We start from the raw sequence: 16,228 nt of genomic DNA, 5'->3' as shown, positions 1-16,228 counted from the left end.
CTTTCCCTTCTTTAGTATCTCTTTGGGATATAAGCCCAGTAGAAACACTGCTGGATCAAAGGGTATGCACAGTTTGATAACTTTTGAGCACAGTTCCACACTGTTCTCCAGAATGATCGGATCAGTTCACAACTCTACCAACAATGCATTAGTGTCCCTGTTTTCCCACATCTCCTCCAACATTCCGCACTATCTTTTCCTGTCATCTTAAATCATTCTGAGAGGTGTGAGTGGTACTTCAGAGTTGTCTTAATTTGCATTTCTCTAATCAATAGTAATTTAGAGCATTTTTTCATATGACTAAACAAATGGTTTTAATTTTTTCATCTGAAAATTGTTCATATCCTTTGGCACTTGGCAACTCTTAAAGCACTCCTTAAATGCTGCCTTTGGCTATTATTCCATCCACACCTTTTGGAGATGAGGAAATTGGGGTCCACAGGGTCACACAGGGAATATAGTTCAAAGATAGGATTTGAACCCCCAGCTTCTGACTTCAGAGACATGGGTCTTAAAAACAACCCAAAGCTGTCTATCCCTTCCTAATAACTTTCTTCCCCCCACCCCGACCCCGACTTTGGATAGAATCTAGTTGCAAAGAAATGAAGTAAAGCAAAAGAAATAGACACATTTTCTGAAGCTCCATTGTTCACTCAGGGTCCACAGTGTTTGTGCCAGGAGGCAGCAGGTGACAAGCATTGATTAAGTACCTACCGCACACTAGGAGACCTAAATGGAATATGAATTTCTCCCATAAAATACAAGCTTCTTGGGGGTAGGAAATGTTTCATATTAGTCTCAGAATCTGCACTTTGTTGCTACCCCCTACCCGGAAGAATCTGCCTTAAAGAGCCCCATCCTGCCACAGTTCCAGAGAGGAGTCTTTTTGGTGAAAAAATACGCCCGCAGTGTGGTCTTTTAATTGGTTTTGGATTCCCAAGACCTAGGTTCAAGCTTCTGTGCTGGGACCTAATTAACCATATGACCTTGAGCCATCTCTGCCCTTTGGTTTGTTCATCTGTCAAATAGGGGAAAGGTCACGTAATATGGCCAACCTCCCCACATTGTTCTGAGGAAAACAGTATAAATGTTAAGGCTGGATAGAAAAATAAGCAATCAGTATGATAGATCATCATTATGAAAATTATTATTTTAAGGTAGAGAAAAATCTGCAGATTTCAGGATCCATGCTAATTCTCCCTGCCCCACCCCCTTCAGCTTGCAGAGCCAGCATAGCCTCTTCTGTCTCTCCCACACTCACCCCCTCCTCCCACAAGGTTTATCAGGCTTTGGGCCAAATTTGCCAAGCTATCCCAGACTGACTCAGGTAGCAGAGTCCTTTCTAGTGGGGGAAAAGTGGGCGGAGCAAGGATGGCAAAGTTTCCCAGCATTCCCTGGGCTCAGTGACAGCAAGGTCCCTCCACGAGTTTGAACTTATCAGTGGGCCTGACTAGGTCCAAGTAGTGAGTCTTAGCCTATTAGATGCTCTTTCTGAGTGTCATCCCCTCCCCACACCCAGCCTAATGGAAGCTCCCTGAGGGCAGGCTCTTTTCTGCGCTGACTAGGAACTCAAAAAGTTTGTTGAACTCTAGAGTTTCACCTACATCTTCTTTCTTTCAGATTTCTTTCTTCCTTCCTTCCTTCCTTCCTTCCTTCCTTCCTTCCTTCCTTCCTTCCTTCCTTCCTTCCTTCCTTCCTTCCTTCCTTCCTTCCTTCCTTTCTTCCTTCCTTTCTTCCTTCCTTCCTTCCTTCCTTCCTCCCTTCTTCCCTTCCTCCCTTCCTCCCTTCCTCCCTTCCTCCCTTCCTTCCTTCCTTCCTACAGCTAGTGTCAAGTATCTGAGGCCCCATTTGTACGCTTATTTAATGGCAGACACTCTAGAAGGGACTTTCTAAATGCGAGTCGAATGACCCCAGGATGTGGGAAGCTCCCTCCTCTACATTTGGCGTCTGCCTGAATCACAGACCTTGAAGAGGTCATGCTGGTCTCTAAGCCTATTCCTTTGGCCAAGGATACTCAAGGAAGTCACGAGGTTTTTAGCCCCATGGTGATGGGGAGGGAATTTTCATTGGGTAATCACATTTCTGCTTTGGATCAGCTCCTCTTGGCTTTTGTCTTTAGGCTAAGACAGGAACACATTGACTGACAATTAAAGGCAGCTGAGCACATTGTTTTGCCTCAGCTTCTAAGAAAAGCCCAGAAACTGTCAGGAATAACAAAGCCTTGATCGTGAGTCCCAATTGTTTTTTATTACAAGGAGGCCAATCCCTCCATTTTACAGATGAAGAAACTGAGGTTTAAGAGGTCAAGTTCCTTGTCCAAAATCACACAGGTAACATGCTTGTGAGATGGGATTAGCTGGACCTGGAGCCAAGAAGACCTGAGTTCAAATCTGGCCTCAGACACTTATTAATTGTGTGATTCTGGGCAAGTTACTCTTCATTTGCCTCAGTTTGCTCATCTATAAAATGGAGATCATAGAGATATTTGTAAACCTATCTAAATGCTATATAAATGTAAATCCATATAAATTCTGGCCACTGTTATTGCAAAGAGCTGGTTTGCCATAAGGTTTTGCCAGGAGAGGCTCTGAAAAGAGAAAAAAAAAGGACTAAATTCTTGGAATTTCTAGTTTTCTTTAAAAGATACCTCAGGTGCTCCTTCTGCACAGAGTCTCGAATAACCAATCCCCCTTCCTACCCCAAAGTCGTGTCTGTTGTTCAGTCCTCTCTGACTCTTTGTGACTGGGGTTTTCTTGGCAGAGATACTGGAGGGATTTGCCATTTCCTTCTCCAGTTCATTTTATAGGTGAGGAAACTGAGGCAAACAAGTTTAAGTTACTTGACCAGAGTCACCCAACTAGTAAGTGTCTGAGACTATATTTGAACTCAGGAAGATGAGTCTTCCTGATCCAGACCAGGTGCTTTATCCCTTGCAGCGCCTCCTAGCTGCCTGGCACGATTTATAAGATCATGGAGGCATTGGATGCACATATGTCCAACCCCTTTAATTTACAAGTCTAAGGTCATACGGGATTCAGGTCCAATTCTCCTTTCAATGGCACCGCACTATAGTGGGTTCAGATCTTGTCTCTGATTCTGTAAGCTGTGGGAGCATTTAATACCTCAATGACTCAGATAACTTTTAAAACAGTTGCCCATCTGTTTTGCATAGGAAACTTCTTTAATCAGAGTTCCCTTCCTAAGTGAAATCCCTGGTCAAAATCAAAGCATCCCCCCTCCGCTTCTCCCCCCCCCCCATTTTCCATTCCCACTCACCCCCCATATACATCACCTCCCCTCTACGGTGTTTCGTTTTCTGTGTTCATCCTGTATCTTCCCAGCAGAATGTTCTCCAGATCAGAACATATTTCATCTTTTTTTCCCCCTTGGCATCCCTAGTATCCAGCGTAATGTCCTGCCCACAGTCACTCTTTAATGAGCATTGAATTAAAATGGAATTGAGTGGAGGGCAAAGAGAATTTTGCTTCTATTAGTACCAAAAATCCCCCTGTGTGCACTGAGGGGACACGTTAGTCTCTGTCCTGAAGGAAAAGGTGACGGGTGTTAGAAACATCGCTCCGATTTCTAGGTCATCAGAAGAAAGTGCTTCCTGGGAAAAAATAGAAATGGTTTAATAAGGAAAAGGAGGAGGAAAAAAAAGATGTGAAGAGACAGAGGAAACCAGGAGTTGTAGGGATGAAGAATGGGAGGCAGAGAAGGAAGGGAAGAAGGATCTCTGATCACCCTAAGGCGAGAGGTCAGTGACTAATGGATAGAGGAAGGAGAGGGGAATAGTGGGTCCTGGAGACTCTTTGCCAAGGGGCACGAAGGTGCCTATTTGCCAACCCGACATAAACAACCCAGAAGTCTGCCCAATTCCTGGGACGTGCACTCAGGACTTGACAGAGAGCCTCCTGAGACATGTCAGAACTGACAGGCACTGCCCAAGCCTGGTTATTCATATGGGGACAAATGATGCCTCCAGAAGGAACCTAAAATGCATCACAGAGATTTTGTGAAGTCTTGGGGAGGAGGCAAAAAGACAAACTAAATCCCTGAAAGGCAGAGCTGTTATTCCCACACTACTTGCAGAGAGGCAAGGGATTTGGGAGAGAAAGACAGGTCGAGGAAGTGAAGAGCAGCCTGAGAACATGGTGTGGGAGAGCTGGTTTTCCGAGATGGGCTTTAGAATTTATGCTCAGACTCCTGACCAGGGATGGGTGATCCAACTGAGGGAAGAAGGTTTGCTGGGATCCTGGAGGATCTAATCGAGAGCCTGAAAATCACAAAGGAGGGAGCAGGGGAAAGCTGCCCACATCGCTCGGGGAAGCCTTGTACCACAGAGTAACAAGGGCAGCCAATGAAGAGTGACAGGTGAAAGGACCAATAATTCACAAGAGACTCTATCCAAGGCGAGAGCCGGTGATGAAATTAACGGCCTGAGAAATTTATCTCCAAATGCGCCGAGTCTGGTGAATGAATGGAGTGAGCAAGGGATCCTAACACAAGGTGAGCGGGGGAACACGCTTGAATTTAGAGTCTCCGTCGTCCCATTCTGCCATTTTGTCTCTGTGTGACCTTAGGAAGATCGCTTCCTCTCTGAGCCTGTTTTCTCATCTATGAAATGGAGAGGGAGGTGGAGTGGTTATAAATGCTCCTTAGTAGTTCTTTGGGATCTAAGTCTATGATCTTATCAACAAGTATTTATGAAGCACCTACTATATACATATATATATATATATATACACATACACACATATATGTATACACATGCACATATACATTGTAACAGGCACTGTTCCTACAGGGTCTTGAGATACAAAGGCAAACAAAGGGAAACAATCTATACTCTGCAGCAGTATACATTCTATTGAGGAATATACCACACACACATAAATATGAATGGAGTAGATAGAAAGGAAATAGAAGGTATTTCGGGAGGAAGGGCTCTATTACTGGTAGCAGTGGTGATGGGGAATCACCCTGCAGGTTTCATGGAGTGGACTTGAAAGAAACGAGGGGCCAACGTATTGATTTCTTTTGCTTCACTGTATTTCTTTGTTGGAAGGTTCTGTCTGAAGTGGGGGAGAGACAGAATCATTCAGAAGGAATAGCCATGTCTGTTTGTTTTTTAAATATTCCTGGCTCTGGAGATAGCCTGACTGTGGGGACTACAGAAGGAAAGAGATGAACAAGAGATACTAGAAAGGAAAATCTAAAGGGGAATGAATATTGAGGAGGATTGACATCTTAGAATAGAGAGTGAAAAATCTCTCCTGAGAAATGAATGACCTCAATGAGTCTGAAGACCAAGGTCAGACAAGAGCAAGTGATCACACCAGAGTGTATGATTTAAGAGTGGAAACCCAAGCCTGGCCCAAAGTGTTTCCTAGGTCTGGGAGAGTCTGTTACTGAGGACTGAGAGTTGACCGATCAGGAGGCAGCAAGTCCAAAAGGTCTGGGGAACCTTGATGGTGATGCTCTGAAGGCAAAAGCAGGAGCTGTTCTGATGGGGGAGATGCTCAGAGGGACTGACTGATGTGCTAGGGGATCACTTAGAGGCAAGACCAGGGGTTAAATGAGTCCTTTCCACTTGCAAGATCTTTTCTCTCCCTTTTGCCACCTCAGCCTTGCAAAAAGAATTCTTGATTTGCTCCAGTAGTCCTGACTGGGAGGGCCCCCCCAGCCGGAAGCTCAGGTTTCTCCCTCTCACTCCTAACCAAGCTGGCCCAACAGCATCCCCAGCCCTGTGTTTGCCTAAGAAAACCCCGGCCCAATAGCGGCCCTGCCAGAGAACCCAAGCGTGCTGGCTGAATGCGTCAGTACCAGGGCCCTTGTGTAGCAGGTTTCTGGGAGATTCAGAGAGTTCCAGCACATTGGCAAAGGCCAGCCAAACCCTCCGATGGCAGCCGGCTGTTTGACTGGTCAGCCATCTGTGTGGCAATGTGGCGTGTTCCTGTGGGCAGTTTCCACTTGTGTGGATTGTCTCATGGTCTTTGTGACGCTGAGGCCTTATAGAGGAAGAGAAGGCTTCTCCAAGATTCTGAAGGCCTGAGTTCAAATTCCACGACTGACCCTAAATAACTGATCAATCCTCCAGACAAGTCACTTAAACTCCCTGGTCTCAGTTTCCTCATCTGTCAAGTGATAATGTTCTCAGAGATCCTTTCTACCATTCCATCTATGATTCTCTAATCTATCAAATCAAAGCCTTGGGCCAAATGACCGCTGAGAGAGTTTCTCATCATCACCAACAGTCTTCGAGTGGAGGCTGGAGATGCTGAAAGAACACAAAGTAGTCCAGGGGTTCTCAACCTTTTGTTGTATTCTGGACCCCTTTGGCACACTGCTGGAGCCTAAGAACCTTTCTCAGAACTGTATTTTTAAATGTATAATGTAAATTATATAGTATTACAATGGAAACCAACCATTCTGAGGTACAGTTTTTCAAATAATAAAAAAGTTCTGCTTCCTCAAATTTAGAATACCTGGACTAAAAGCTCCCTGGGGTCTCTTCCAGCTCTCTAAAATGCTAGAATTCGATGATTTTACCCACTGTCCAAGACTGAGATAGACTAGAAGAGGCAACATCACCTGCTTTAGTTCTTTCCTTTCTCCCTCCCTTTTTCCCTCCCTTTTCCCTTCCCTCCTTCCCTCCCTCCTCCCTCCTTCCTTCTCTCCTTTCTTCTCCCTTCCTCCCTCCCTCCCTCCCTTCCTTCTTCCCTTTTCTGTCTGTCTGTCTCTGTCTCCCTCCTTCCTCTCTCCCTTCCCCCCATTTCTCTCCTTCTCCCTCTTCATCTCTGACTCATAGTCCCTCTCAAACTATGGGGAAAGAGAGAGAGAGAGAGAGAGAGAGAGAGAGAGAGAGAGAGAGAGAGAGAGAGAGAGAGAGAGAGAGAGAGAGAGAGAAAGAGAGAGAAAACGAAGCAATCGTTGCTCTCAGGGACTTGACTGTCTAGTTAGACTCAGTCCATCTTTTCCTCAAGCCCTGTTCCTTGACAGTTTGATTTGTTTTTTAATTCATGCATTAATTTTTTTCATTCTGCATTTTGTTCATTTATCCACTTATCTGTCTGTCTATCCATCTCTCTCTCCTTCCTTTCCTTCCTCCTCTCTCTTTCCCCCTTCCTTCTCCCTCCCCTTCTGTCTCTCTTCCTCTCTCTATCTTTCTGTCTTCCTGTCTGTCTGTCTCTGTCTCTCTGTCTCTGTCTGTCTGTCTGTCTCTGTGTCTCTGTCTTTGTCTCTGTCTCTGTCTCTCCAATTGAGTTCCAATCCTGACTCTGCTTATGTCACCTTGGATAATTCATTTCATCCCTCTTCTCATTTGTAAAATGAAAGGGGATTAAACAAGAGGAGTCTGAGGTCCATCCCATTTCTCAATGTGTGCAAGACTGTGGATTTTCTCTCCAAAATTGGGCTGCTTGTGCAGACCTTGTGAGATGAACTATGTATCTCCAGAGCATTGTAAATTGTAACGCACTATATAAATTTGTGCTACTATTATCATTACTATGGTCTTTTTTTCCCTATTGATCCTTAAGGTATTGCCATATATGGGACAGAGTGGAACCTGGAATCAGGAAGGCCAGAATTCGAATCCTGCCTCAGGCTGTGTGACTATAGATAAATCCCTTAATGTCTTTCAGCCTCAGTTTCTTCATCTGCAAATAATCCTAATAATGGCATCTTTTTCACAGGGTTATTGTAAGGATTAAACTAGATGAGCTTATAAATCATCTAGCAAACTTTAAAGCCTGATGTAAACACTAGCAATTCTTAATACTAAAGTGTTTTGCAAAACTTAGAAAGTAATTCTATCTATCTACCTATCAATCTATCCATCTATGTATCTATCTGTCTGTCTATCTATCTATCTATCCATCTCTGTATCTATGTATGTATCTATCTATCTTTATTATTTATTATAGTCCACTGACAGAAATGTTGTCAGGAAAGTCATCTGAACGTTGAAAATTCTCAATATATATCAGATGAATGATGAAAGCAGTAAATGAGTGAATGGAGGGAGAATGATTTCATTTTTTTAGTGAATAAAAATCTATTTTCTCTCCTTCCCACTTAACCACCTCCACTGGAAATAACAAAAGGGGAAGACAAACAAGACTCTTGCAACATACACATAGTCAAGGAAAACAATTTTCCACATTGGTCACATCCAAAAAATCCCGGAGCGAAGATGAATTAAAAAAGGTGGGAATAAGTGAATGAATGGATTGCAAGTGTAGACCAGGATTTTGAACAGGCTCAGAGGCAAATGCTTTTCATGTCTCTGTGACAGCTCTGTGACATGGCTACCTTAGCTTGAAGCTGTCACCATTGACTGCTCCTGGGAGATGAGGGTCCAGATAACGATGGGGCTTTGTTAATGGGTGAGCTGACCAGTAACTGTGGAAGCTCCCTACAGGGGAGAATTGGGGGTGGGGTTAGTGAGTACCTTTCCAGGGTCCCTACATCCCTTAAACAGTTTCTTCCATATAAGTAGGGGTTCACGCCACTTGTGCGGCAGTCTGGTGTGACACATGCTTGTATCATGTTCCTGACCTACATACACATAGGAGCTTTACAGATTGTGTCCACCCTCAATTGCCTCCCCCTGAGAACTGCCCGTTCTGCCAATGGACAAGCACAGAGGCTGGGATTCTCACCAGGAGGTGGCAGCAACACACTGTACTATGCTCAACTGCCAAGCATAGGGACCCCTGAGCTTAAGCCCTCCCCCACTTTTCCTGGCCTCTGATTTGTAGGCTTCCTATTGCTACCTTTCTCTGTCTCATAAGCCCCCCCTATGTCTCTTGCTGTCTTTGTCTTCCCTCTTGCTAATATCACGGGATTTTGTGCTGGAAGGGATCGCAGAGAGCATCGAATTCAAAGCCCTGGGTTTTACAGATGGGGCCCAGAGAAATGGTGGCTGACTTTGTCCAATGTCACACAAATGGCAGAGTTGGGATTTGAACTTGTTCTTTTGGCTCCAAACAGAATCGCTCTTTCTACAACAGGCCGCCATGCCAGATAGCTGAGACCATCTAGTGAGATCAAGTTTCCTCCAAATGTACTTTGTAATGAATCGACATGTCTGTTATCATCATCCATGAGCTCTGGGCAGGTGTCTGCCTTGCCTGTCCCTAGACCTAGCTTCACGATGACCTCCCTTCACTTGTAATATTTACTTCCCCTCCATCTCTGGTCCTTACCTTCTCCATCCTTGTCCCTAGCCATGGTACTCAATTACCATGAGGAATACCAGATCCCTGACTTTGACGCCTCCATTCCTGGCACCTGATATCTGCTCCACTTACCAGCCCAAGCCTTGCCCCAGAATGATTCCTAAAACTTTTCCATTGGCTATCTTTAACATTTTCCATAAATTGATCTTTAAATAGAGATCATGACAGAGAGGAGAGAGAGAGAGAGTGAAGGGAAGAGGGAGAGACAGAGTTAGAAGGAAAAATGAGAAAAGGAAAGAGGGAGAAAAAGAGACATAAGACAGGAATGCAGGGCAAGGAAGAGAGAAAAGGCAGAGGAGACAAAGAAGGGAAGGACAAGAGAAAAAAAGAGATGGGGAAAGAGTGGGAAAGACATGGGAAAGGAGAAGGAGGGAGAAAGGTCCAATCAGAAAATCCAGAGAAAAAAGTATTATGTCTTGGAAGACTTAGATAGACTCCATTCAGAGGCAGGAGGCTGGTCTTTCTGAACTCTGGTGAGCCTTCCCAGAAAGGAAAATGAGAGAAACAGAAAGAGATGGTGAGAAAATGAATTGTAAGTCTTTTCATAATGTAGTCACTTAAAAAAATTCCAGTAACATTCAAGTTTTAATTGAAAGTGAAAATTGAATTAAAAACCCGCTCTTCTCCCCTGCCCTCCAGACTCCTACTCATTGTGTCCTGGCTGCCCAGACTGTGCCAGCGAGTTCTCCCTCCTCAGAGGATCCAGGCTGTCTCTTGGCAGATTAGAAAGATGTCATTTTGCCGACAAAGCCATTTATCATGGCAGCTGGAGAAATTAGTGGTAGCTGGGTGGTGTGTGCGTGTGCATGTGCGTGTGCGTATGTGTGCGTGTGTGTGTGTGTGTGTGTGTGTGTGTGTGTGCGGTGCAGCTGCAGGGAAAATTTGGAAGCCTATGGTCTTGCCAGGCAGCCAGACCTGGGACTGCTGGGGGAGGGAAAGGGAAGGAGCACTTCCTCAAAGAAATAATTTTCTATTTTATAGTCATGGAAACCAGAACGTTACAGCAGTGGGGATGGGAAACTTTGGGGCAACCTAATCCAATACATTTAAAGGGGACAAAATTCAGCCCCAGAGTGGGAATATGATTTGCCCACAGTTACTGTATGAATGAATGGCAGTTGGGACTAGGACCCAGGATTCCTAACTGCTATTATATAAGAAGAAGCTCTGAGAAGATCCTTCCCCCATCCAGAAATTCTACTCTACCTAACATGTCTGAAATTTAATCTACAACTCTTCAAAAATCTTATATACACTAAGATAGACAAGTGGACTTTTTGGTAATCTTGAGAGATCTTAGATACTCTAAGAACCCTTTATAGTAATACAGAGTCCCCAAGGAAGGGGGATACCCCAAGACATCAGCCTTAAGCCATCATCATCCCTTCCAACAGAGAATTAATTGGCAGACAATTCTGAATGAGGCTCTAGGAATTAGGAATAAGACAGGCTCTGAGGGAGATATCACCCGGAATGGTGGTCTCCATGGCTTCTGCTTGGACTTCTTCCATTGAATCATTTCCATAATGGTGTGCTTATCAAATGACAGAGAGCTGGGCAGCAGGCATTGGGAGAGTGGAGAGAAAGCCAGTCCCAGAATCAAATGCTGACTGACTGATTAGATGAGTGACCCTGGGAGAAGCACAACCTTTCAATATCCAAGCAACTCTGTAAGAGCACGTGGGGCAGAGCTACTGCCAATATACGTTGGGAGTAGAGTTCCTCATCAAAATTTCCCCAAACTTGGTCCTTGAATATGGGAGAGATGGCCACAAGATAAAATAGAAAAACATCCTATCAAGCTGGCATCCTGGGCTGAGTCTGGTGAACTGTAATGGAGATGAGCACAGCACTATGGGTTCAAAAATCATATATTAATCATCTATGGCTTTGAGGTTTACAAAGCCCTGCACCCACACAATTTCATTTGAGCCTCATGACAGCCCTGAAATAAGCACTATTTTGTCCATTTTTCAGATAGAGAAACTGATTCTCAGAGAGATTATTGAGGCCTATTTAGTAAGTCTCAGAAGTAGGCTTTAAGTTCAGGTTCTCCTAAGCATTCTTCCTACTATACCATACCACTGAGGGCTAAGCCCTAGTGTGGAAAAATTGGGTGTCTTAATGGGCTGCAAACTTCAGGAGTCAATTGGGTGATGTGGCAATTATAAAAAATGGAAAGTGTTTTTGGATTGTCTTGAAAGTTGTAGTGTCCAGCCCTATGGAGGTGATGGCCTTGAGGCACTTGCCCCATTGAGATCACGTCAGGAGTACTTGGTTCAGGTCTGGGTGCCATATTTTGACAAGTCCATTGATTTGTTAGAGAATGTTCCATGTTGAAGGAAAGAGAGTCATTTATCCTAGAGAAGAGAAAGTTCAGGGTGAGGATAGAGAGAGGAAGCACAAGAACCATCCTTAATTATTTGGAGGATATGTGGAGGAAGGAATAGCCTTTTCCACTTGGCCCCTCTGAAGTCCCATTCCAACTCTGGGATTCAGTGTGGGGAAGTGCCAAGAATGGATAGGAAGGTCTAGAAGAAGAGGGCTTTAAAGGACAAATTTTGTTGTAAGGTAAGAGTATTTACTCTAGAGACAGAGGACTTGGATTCAAATCCTGCTTCTGATGATGATTACTTGTGTACTTTGGGCAAATTTCTTTAACTTACCTGAGCCTCATTTTCCAGATGCAGCAACATCTAGATGCTCCAGACTATCCCCTTCTTGGAGAGTCAGGACCAAATAGGGGGCTGTCAGCTACCATTTCCACAAAGGCAAAAAGGTGGGAGAGCATTATTGTATTAATTTTCAGGGAAACCTTAGAGACCCAGCTGCCCTCTGGGACCACAGAAGCAGCCAAAGATCTATTGGCGAAGCCACAAGCCACACTTCCCTAATAGGTCCTGCCCAGAGTAGGATGGGGACCTCTAAGCCAGGGATTACACATGACAGACAGTAAAAACCCCAATGAAGATCATAAAAAGGGCTTGACAGCATCCCTTTAGGCTCCATATATTTTTATTTTGTTTTGTTTTGCTTTATTCCCTGGAGATAAAAAGGAGAGAGCGAGACTCTCAATCGAGCCCAGACAGGAAAAGAGTTGACTCTGGGTCTCCCAGTCCCTTTGCTGCAAGACAAGAGAGGGACAAGAGATTGTCCAGCTGGACTTTGTCTGTGGGTGCACTGACCTTATCAAAGAATCCTTGATTTTGAACTTAAATCATCACGTGATCCTAAATTTAGAGCTCTAAGAGCCCTCAGATGATATGTAGTCCAACTCTTTCACTTTATGGATAAGTAAACTGAGGCACAGAGAGATGAAGTGATTTGTTCAAGAACACCTAGGGAGTAAATGGAAGAGTCAGAATTTGAACTCAGCTTCTGTGACTTCAGATCTGGCACTCCTTTCAGTAATCTTCTGGTTCTATCAAAGTATCTCTGGCCTCAGTTTCCCCAGTTCTAAAATGGGGACAAAGAATTGGGATTTCTACGGTCCCTAATAGTTTTCGATGGTTCTTAGAGTTTATGCTTCTCCAGGTGTAGTTTGATGTCACTGAGCTTCCCTATCCAAGAGAGAAGATTGCTGGTTATTGGTTCCCAGAGGCTTCGAGCCAGGAGTATCGAGGTAGAATCAGGAGTAGGGAGGGTGAGAAGGAGGCTCAAGTGTGTTTCTCCCAACACTCCCTTTCCCATCTTTTTGACTTTTCACTACTTGTCACTTATGCTGGAAATTTCCCTCTTCCTTCCCTCTGCCTCCTGGCTTCCCCGGCCTCTGTCAGGACTCAGCTCAAATCCCATCTTCCCTCCACACCACTAGTGTCTTCCTTCTGAGATTGCCTTTCACCAATCCCAAATAGATCTTTGAATTTTCTGTAAAATGAGCATTATTAGAGAACACGTCCCCCAGGATTGTGAGGATCAAATGATTTAATATTTGTAAAGCACTTTGCAAATCTTAAAGCACCATATAAGTGGTAACTATCATTATTATGATATATCATAATTATGAAGATAACTATTATGATTATTTTATTATTTACATTTTCTGTTCCTAATTAGCATGTGATTTCCTTGAGGATAGAGACTGTGTTTTTGTATTACAGGACCTGGCACACAGTAGGTGATTAATAAATACACGTTGGCTTATTGTTTGCATGTCTCTGTTTGTGTGTATACCTTAAATAGGAGCCTTTGGGAAGTCTTATATGAACTGATGAAAAGTGAAGTGATCAGAAACAGGAGAAAGCGTACACAGTAACAACAATATTTTAACTGTGACCAATGGTGGATACTTAGTACTTTGATCAAGACAAAACTCCAAGAAGGCTCCAAACGACCCATGATGGAAAATGCTGTTCATCTCTAGAGAGAGAAATGATGAACTCTGAGTGGAGAGTAAAGGAGGCTTTTTTATAAGCCTTATCTCAGAACACATTAGAGATCACCCTTTGTTCTGGGACAGAAAGGTTCAATGATGCTGACTGAGTGAATGGCAGTAAGGGGTGCAACTCGATAAAAGGAATAGAGGTCTCAGGGAAGACAGGGACTCAGGGAGGAGAGAGAGAGACAGATAGACATTCAGAGACAAAGAGACACACAGAGAGACAGAGAGAGATAGACATTGACAGAAAGACAGAGTCAGAGACAGAGATAGACAGACAAAGAGACAGAGACAGACAGACAGAGAGATATAGAGAGACAGAGAGACACACAGAGAGATATAGACAGAGAGAGAGACAGAAAGACAGAGACAGAGATCTGTGACACACAGAGAGACAGAGAGAGACAGACAGTGACAGAGACAGAGTCAGAGACAGAGATAGACAAAGAGACAGCGACAGACAGACAGGGAGATATAGAGAGACAGAGACACACAGAGAGCTATAGAGACAGAGACACAGAAGATATAGAGAGACAAAGAGACACACAGAGAGATATAGACAGAGAGAGAGACAGAAAGACAGAGACAGAGATCTCTGACACACAGACAGAGACAGACAGTGACAGAGAGACAGAGATAGACAGACAAAGAGACAGAGACAGACAGACAGACACACAGAGAGATATAGAGAGCCAGAGAGACACACAGAGAGAATGTTGAATGGAAGGACTTGGGCTCAGGAAAATTGAGCCCTCAGTAAAAGAGAAAGAAGCTCAATGTAGGAGACAGGGATTCAGTGGGGGGATGGATGTTCAGTGAACTGGAACTCAGTGAAGGGCTTAGAAGACTTGGAAGGGAGATGGAGATTCAGTGAGGGGGAGAGAAAACTCTCTAAAACTCTAAGCATGGAGCTTAGTCAGGAGAAGGGTATTCAGTGAGGGAAGGATTAGAACTCAGTGAGGGATTCGCATGAGTCTAGACATAAACTGGCCAGACTACTTCACTGGAGATTTATTTTCTAATCACTCATAAGCTCTTGAAATTCTTCTCCAGGTTTTTTTTCCCAAGGTGGGGGGTGGTGGTGGTGGTGAGAGGAGGTTGGTGGGGGGAAAGAACTCAGAGGACTCACTATTTTCCCACCTCAGCCTTTCCCTCACTTGAATTCTCATTTCCTGGACTTTATCTTACTGTTATGAGTGTCCAGAACAACTAAATTGCCCAATGATTCTTCAGTTCGCACAGAACAAATTTCAGACACAGCCCGGCATCTGAGGTCATCTAGGACTTGGTCACGTCTGCCTCTCCATCCAGGCCTGTCTCCTGACTGTCCCCATTTCTATACATTCCATAATCCACTCATTCTCATCTTTCTTCTGACCCTAAATCTGTGACCTTTTCACAACTGGGGTCCAAGTGGAGCAATAAAGAGAGACTTACAGGAACTGATGCTAAGTGAAATGAGCAGGACCAGGAGATCATTATATATTTCAACAACAATCCTATATGAGGATCACTTCTGATGGATCAAGGACCTTCTCTTATTGCTCCTGCTGGTCATTTCTTACAGAAAAATAATATTCCATAATATTCATATCTTCTTGGTTTTTTATAAACATATTTCCACATTTTTTTGTGCTGCACAAGGAAATCAGATCAAAAGGGAGAAAATGAGAAAGAAAAAAAGCAAGCAAACACTAACAACAAAAGAGGCAAAAATACTATGTTGTTCTCCACATTCAGTCCCCACAGTCCTCTCTGTGTTTGCAGAAGGTTCTTTCCATCACAAGTCTGTTGGAATTGGCCTGAATCACCTCATTGTTGAAAAGAGCCAAGTCCATCACAGTTGATCATCATTTAATCTTGTTGCTGTGTACAATGTTCTTCTGGTGCTGCTCACTTCACTCAGCATCGGTTCATGCAAGTCTCTCCAGGCCTCTTTGATATTATCCTGCTGATTGTTTCTTATGGAACAAAAATATTCCATATCATTCATAGATCATAACTTATTCAGCCCTTTCCTGTCTAATGAGCATCCACTCAGTTTCCAGTTTCTTGCCACCACAAAAAGGGCTGCCACAAACATTTTTGCACATGTGGGTCCTTTTCCCTCTTTTATGATTTCTTTGGGATACAGGCCCAGTAGAGATAGGGGATTCACAGTTTGATGGCTTTTTGGGCACAGTTCCAAATTGCTTTCCAGTATGGTTGGATCAGTTCACAATTCCACCAACAATGTATCAGTGTCCCAGTTTTCCCACATCCCCTCCAACTTTTATCATTAATTTTTTCCTGTCATCTTAGACAATCTGAGAGCATGAGAAACTTGTATTGGGCTCCTGAGAAGCCAGGATCTGTTAAGTGAGTTTAGCCTCATTTTATTGAACCAGAACCCTTTTCTGGCACTATCTGGATCATTAGACACTTCTCTTTGGCACAGTACCCAATTCCTTTGGTTCCCATGCTGGGGACCAAATCCTTTAAGGCTCATCCAGAGCTTTTGTCTTCAGAAGTTTGCTAAGGAGCAGACTCAGCTCCATGGGAAATATTCCAGTTCAAAGTATCAGAGGACAAGGATATGAGGTGATATAATGGATAGAATGCTAAG

The sequence above is a fragment of the Sarcophilus harrisii genome, chromosome 2, assembly GCF_902635505.1.
Source record: "Sarcophilus harrisii chromosome 2, mSarHar1.11, whole genome shotgun sequence".
Classification (NCBI taxonomy): Eukaryota; Metazoa; Chordata; class Mammalia; order Dasyuromorphia; family Dasyuridae; genus Sarcophilus; species Sarcophilus harrisii.
The sequence above is the reverse complement of the archived record's forward strand: the minus strand, read 5'-3'. Positions refer to the sequence as shown.